This window comes from Frankliniella occidentalis, unplaced genomic scaffold (genome assembly GCF_000697945.3).
Source record: "Frankliniella occidentalis isolate FOCC.00 unplaced genomic scaffold, Focc_3.1 Scaffold565, whole genome shotgun sequence".
In the NCBI taxonomy this organism is placed as follows: domain Eukaryota; kingdom Metazoa; phylum Arthropoda; class Insecta; order Thysanoptera; family Thripidae; genus Frankliniella; species Frankliniella occidentalis.
In genome coordinates, this window is record NW_026267681.1 from 1 (window position 1) to 6,567 (window position 6,567).

The following is a 6,567-nucleotide window of genomic DNA, read 5'->3' on the forward strand; positions in this document are numbered from 1 at the left end:
TGAGAACCGAACAAAAACCTCCAAAATCCAAGAAAAATAGTGACTGTTTACACAGCCGACCGCATGGGGCTTTGCAGGTTATGTGTAGCTGGCTGCCGGCTGCTGGCTGGCTGGCTGGCTGGCTGACGGCTGTCCGTCTCCAGCAACGCGCGTAAATTCAAACGTAGCCAGGCTGCTGCGCTGCCTGACATCCCAAAGTGTTGAACATCAACAGGCTAGAAGCTTTAGTACAAAAATATTTAACGCCTTATTGCATACTTAAAAAGAATAAGGACATTTGAAAATATTGGATTTTAACACTTAAGTGTTAAATTAATTGTGCAGATGACAAGTTGAACACTTAAAGTATTCAACTTTCAGGTGTAACTGTTTTAATTTATGAAGTCATGAAACCCGAAGGACAAAAAGTGTGGGACACACTTGCCTGCAGGGTGCTTTTGCTTTAAGTTAACACTCACACCAAATAGGAAATTTGTATCTTTTTTCAAACAAGGCAAACTTTTCTTTTTTCAGGAAGTAAAGCCTAATGTTTGGGAAACTTTAAATTTTGTTCTCAATCGTCCCTCAGTAAATTCTGAATGTTTTAAAAGTCAACGTGGATGTTGGACTTACAACAATTTCATCTCAGCTGGAGTATGGGGAGAGTGGGGGTGGTGGGAAGGGGGGGGGCACGCCGCACTCCCCGCCACGCGCCGCCACCCCGGGCCAGCCCAGGATTGCAGCTGTACTTTTTGTACCACTCATTTTTGGGAGGCCCGGGACCGAGCATGTACCACAAATCCCACGCTCGGAGCCGGAGCGAGCGCCTAAGCTCCGGAGAACAATAGAAAAGTACACCTTGTACCACTGATGTACCTTTCTTACCAGTATTTCCTTCCGCCTCGGGAAATAAATGTGTGTTGGAATCGTTCAGGGCAAGCATCGAGGATACCCAAGACATTTTTTTCTGTCAGTTTCGGTGAAAAAAAAAATGCCACGACCAGGGCTCCGATTTTGCGGTTTTGCCCAAATCGCGTGACAGAAATATGGTCGGGCCGCAGGCCCGACCATCGCCGCCGGCAGGCTGAGCCTGCCTCTGAGCCTGCCTCTGCCGAACGAAGTTGCCGGCGAAGCGAAGCGGAGCTGGCAATTCTGTTAGGCGTAAGGGCGGGCCTGCTTGTTGGCTGAGCGATTAGCGAAGCCTATTACTCCAGTGTTGATCAAAAAGTTTCGCGTCCGTCTGTCTGTATGTCTGTCATCACGATAGTGGAACAGACAGACACTCAGACACACAGACAGGAGGTCGTTTGCATAATCCCGCTGGATAGCTTTTCTAAAGCAGAAGGGCGGGTTAAAAAAAGGGGGGGGGGGAAGGGGGTTAGTAACCCTAGTGTTCAATTCCCCCTCCCCCGGCCCACCGCCTCCAGGCACTCACCTTGTAGTGCACAGCGCTTTCAGGTGCGGCCCCGCACTTCATGTGCCGCAAGTGCAGGCAGGCATCCTGTCTTTGTGCAATGTGCGTGAGCCTTCTTTCTGCGTTAAGTATGAAGGAGCGTGCATTTTTAAGAATTGCGGCCGCGCGTGTCCTGCTGTGCGGTTGCTCTGTGGGCGCGGCACGCAACGCGAGAGCAACGTCCGCCCTTGTTGCAGCGCCGCAACGAGCCGCGGCGTGCGACTCTCAAGTCTCCGCCGGCCTCGGGTTGATGCATACTGGGCGCTCTGCTCCTAATCGGATGAGTGGCAACACCTTTTCAGAGGGATCACCCTTGGGCGTGGGCCATCTGTTTACTGACCGTCTCCGAAAACCGAATTTCTTGTCCTTATTGATGATGCATCATGTACCATGGTCCTGTAACTTGCCTGGGCCAAACCAACCCCAAAATCTGCACTTATTAACCACGAAAGAAAATTGGGAAAAGACGAGCCTTTACAGGCGGATTATCTCTGTGCTGACAGTTCACTGCAATTGTTGGGTACTTTTCCCTGAGTGTATCTGACCAGTTGTTGCGGAGTTATAGCAATCTCCAAACAGAAACTGCAGTGTTAAATTCCTACAAAGCATTCGCTTTGCAGAGCTGCGAAGTATTTTGCTCCGTTGTATCTACGAAGCATTTACTTTGCAATTACAAAGTGATGCTTTGCAATTGCGAAGCAATGAAAACGCTGCAAAGCATCGCTTTGCAATTGCAAACCGTCACTTCGTAATTGCAAAGCATGTTGACTGTTAATTTAGTTTTAGCGGGGTACAGAAGATTAAAGAAACTGAATATGCAGTTATCGGAAATACTGTGACTGTTATTTTTACATGTTCTCACCCACGTCATGCACCGGTGAGATAGAGAGGTTTTCGAGTCTTCATATTTTTTTTTTATTAATAGGGTAGGAATTCACTGGTGACAAGAGAAAGTGGGGTAAGTCCACTTTTTCCGACAATCACTTTTTTCCATTTTTGGATACTACTGGGTAATAGGAACCGTTTGGTATAGTCAAAACTTTCCTAAGTGTCCCTCCTCCTTTGTATTTTCACCATTAAAATACCACCATGGTGACAGTTGACTTTGAATGTTGACGTAAATAACCAACAATCTAGAACATGTTTTGCATAACTATTTGTCTCAGGATTGTTGATGTTACATTAGCCCTAGATAGAGGAAAAGTGAAGTCCATGCCACCTGATTTGACAAAAAGGAGCATGTCCAGTGGTGATTTCTGAGAGTGGCATAAGTCCGAGTGTGATTTGACAGACTGGCGTATGTCCACAAACATGACTTTTGAAAAGGGCGTATGTCCCGGTTGTGATTTGTCAGAATAGCGTAAGTCCTCCGGATCCATGGACATATGCCATTCTGCCAAATCACATCCGGACATATGCCTCTTTGGAAAAGCCTCGTTTTGGACTTACGCCTGTCTGAAAAATTACAACCGGACTTATCCCATATTGTCATTTTATACGTCAAATAACTCCGGTAGTATAAAACTTTCATAATTTTTTTTTTAATCGAGTGTTTCATATTGCAAAACTGAGCAATCCAAGGTATTTGCTTTGCCATATTGTCTAAAGCAGAGATACAAACCGTTTTTATGCTCTCCTGAAAAATCGGGTTTTTGGACACACGACCTTTTCACTTTTCACCAGTGAAATGATACTGGGACAATGCTCGGTCTTTTATGTTCTTTTTTTTTTTCTGAATTTCGCTATTTTTACACAAATTTCACCGTTGCATTTCATACTTTTTAAAAACATTTATTCAAAAAATCATTCAAATTCTGATATTAGCTCGACGCATCTGTGCAACAAAGGCGGATCAAAAAGCGGTCGCTGAACAACAGCGGATCAGGAAGCGGTCGCTGAACAACGACGGATCAGAAAGCGGTCGCTGATCCGTCATTGTTCAGCGACCGCTTGCTGATTCGGCATTGTTCAGCGACCGCTTTTTCATCCGCCTTTATTGCACGGATGCGTCGAGCTTCATTTCTGAACAAATCTGAAGACCATTTTTGATTGGCTGAGCGATAGCGAAGCCTATTACTCCAGTGATGATCAAAAAGTTTCGCGTCTGTCTGTGTGTGTGTGTGTGTGTGTTTGTCTGTACGCACGATAACTCGAGAACAAATTGAGCTAGCGACCTGGGATTTTCAGGGTCGTTTTGTGTCATAAAAAGACAGATCAAGTTCGAAGAAGAGCATTCTATCTCAAAAATTGGATTTTTAAAAAATCAAAAACCACAGGTCCCCAAAATGATGTTTTTTAAAAATATGTTTTTAAAGTTTTCTAAGGGGTGACTCATCAAAGTAGAGCTCTTTGGGCGAAAATTTCATCCGTTTGGCTCTATCTCGAACCGTTGAGGCGCTAGAGGGTGTTTTCGACGAAAATAAGCGAAAAAAGCGAAAAAGTTGACGGGCCGGAGGCCCGTATCTTTGTGTTCATATTTGCGATACCCGACTCGGGTGTCAGCGCCGCAGGCCTAGGTAGATGTATGCCAGGCGCGTCGCAGCGCAACAGTGTTTCGTGAGATATCGCGAAGTCTGTTACGCGAGACGTGGTCTGGCGTACATCTACCTAGTTTTACCATATAAAAAGTCATTTTTTGGCCGACTTTTCATATAAAATGGCACAGGCAAAAACAAACAAGCAGGCCCGCCCTTCCGCCAAACGCAGTTGCCAGCCCTACTTCGCTGCGCCGGCAACTCCGTTCGGCAGGGGCCGGGCCTGCTTGGCCTGCCGGCTGCGATGGCCGGGCCTGCGGCCTGCGGCCCGACCATTTCAAACTCGCGATTTACTGAAGAACATAACCAAATAAATAATGTGACCGGTAAATCGCTTTGCATATTTGGGTAAACTAACTTCTGGTGGGGAGCCTGCGGCCCTAGAGATTTGCTTCTTTAACATGACAAAAGACTGGAACGGGGCAACACCGTGACTACACCCCACCCTTCTGCTTTGCCTCAGAAAATACAAAAAAATGAACCAGCGCAGTTTTTAAATTGTATTGTTTGTCAAATAGTCTTAAAACTTGACTTTTTGCCATTGTTTTCAATATATCCACCTCTAGCGCCGAATCAGTGAAAGATACGGCAAATCCGAGGGTAGTTCCTGATTCAGCATGACAGCAACGTTTTGACTTCACCTGGCAATTTAGCACAGGCCTTACTGGCAGCTAAATGTGTGACACATACAGTTGCTTAATACAAGCCAGGGGCAGGCTGCCTTTAGTCTTGAATAGAAAGAATTGTGTTGTCCAACCATACAATTAGTATTATCACAAGCTAGTCCAACACACTTGGTGATAGGAAATTCATTCTCTTCTTAACAGTTTTTAAAAGCTTCATACAGTTTGGCAGCTAAACAATCTTTTGGGTCAAGTTCTTTTCTAACTATAGGAGAACATTTTGTACTATATTATTTTACATCTTTAATAATGGCTGAGTGGCAGCTTTATCAAATACCTCAATAACATGATCAGATGTATTAATTGCAATATAAAGCTGTGCAAACACAGCTGCAATCCTAACTTCTGCCGTCTTTACATCCTTGTTTTGCTGCTTATATGCTTAGAATTTGGAGAGGTTAACATAGCCTTTAAACTTGGAGTATACTTTATTTGCTTCATATTTTTGATGTGGTAATATCTTGTAGCGTGCCGCTCTAACTCTGACTTGCCGGTAATGAGAAGTTTACTATTGCAAGCTGTGCATATGGCATGTTTGGGGTCTGGCCCAGCCTTCAGCCAGCCTTGGAAGGCTGGGAGTGACAGCCAAGCTACTTGAAAATGTTTTGAGCAGGAAGCTGCCGCTTTCTTTTCAGCCGAACTCAGCTCACCTCGTGCTTTACGCTTTTTCTTCGGAATTATTTGAGAACTTCCACTGGTTTCGTCATTATCACTGGCACTATCCACCCCCAGCTCATCAGACATTTGACGTCCAAACGACATCTGTAAACGGGCAAATGAAAGAAAGGTTAGGACGGAACGCACTTCTGAACCAAAAGACGATGACTGACTACCATAGCTCGCACAATTACCTCGACTGACACTGAATTTTAAGGATTATAAAACTTTTTACTTACCATGCATCAGTCAAACAAAATTTGAAAATGGTTCGCGGCCTCGTTGTAGTTGCCTCAACCGTCCACAGAGCGAGACACAAACACATAACAGCAAAACAAACTATAATCGACGCAGGCATTGCAGCAAACCGCAGGACGACAAACTCTCTGTGGTTGACGCCGACAGCGAACACTCGACTTAGAAATGCCTTAAATTATCGGGTCTCATTTCGCAATTTTTCACCATTTTCGACAAAAATGCCCAAAAATCCCACGAAATACCAAAAAATCCCTGAATCCCACAATGTACAAAAAAATCCCGCGACGTGGGATAAATCCCACGATCTGGCACCCTAGCGGAGGGTCACGGTTCAACACCACCTGTTGCATTTTCGGCCGCATCTGGGTAACAGCCCAAGAATGAACACCCAAAACAGTCGGCTCCCTGCCCAAAAATGTCGCCTCACTATTCAAAAACTACAGGCCGCATCGACCAAAGGTGTATTGACAGCATAGATGGACGCTAATTTTGCGGTTGGCGCTGGTGCGCGCACAGGAACATGCCATCCTTTCCCCTAACTGGATGATGCAGTCCTTTTTGGTGTGCACAATTATGCTGCATCGGTTGGGTCTGCGACTGTCAAAAAAATTGCTAGTTCCTTTCAGAAGATGCCACTAGTGGTTGACCTAGGGGTTTTGGAAATTTAAAAATGGAAGTACATACTCTTAATCAACCTTTAGTTGTCCATCAAAATCAATGCGGCGGGAGGTTTTCACGTTGTGACGATTTTCGCAAACCCTTCATTTCACAGGTCTGCCCGTTTAACTTAAGGTACCTAATGAACACAGATATCACGCAAAAGCGGCATCAAAAACATTCGATACAACGAAAGGCGACCACATTTCCTTAACCGTGGGTTCGTTTCGAAGTTATCAAAAATTGTTAACGTTGTTTTGTTTTTTAAAGTTAATTTTTGAGCTCGAATGCTTATCTTCGAACTCGCTGAGAATATGGCGCCATCCATTAAGTACGTCCGCGGTTT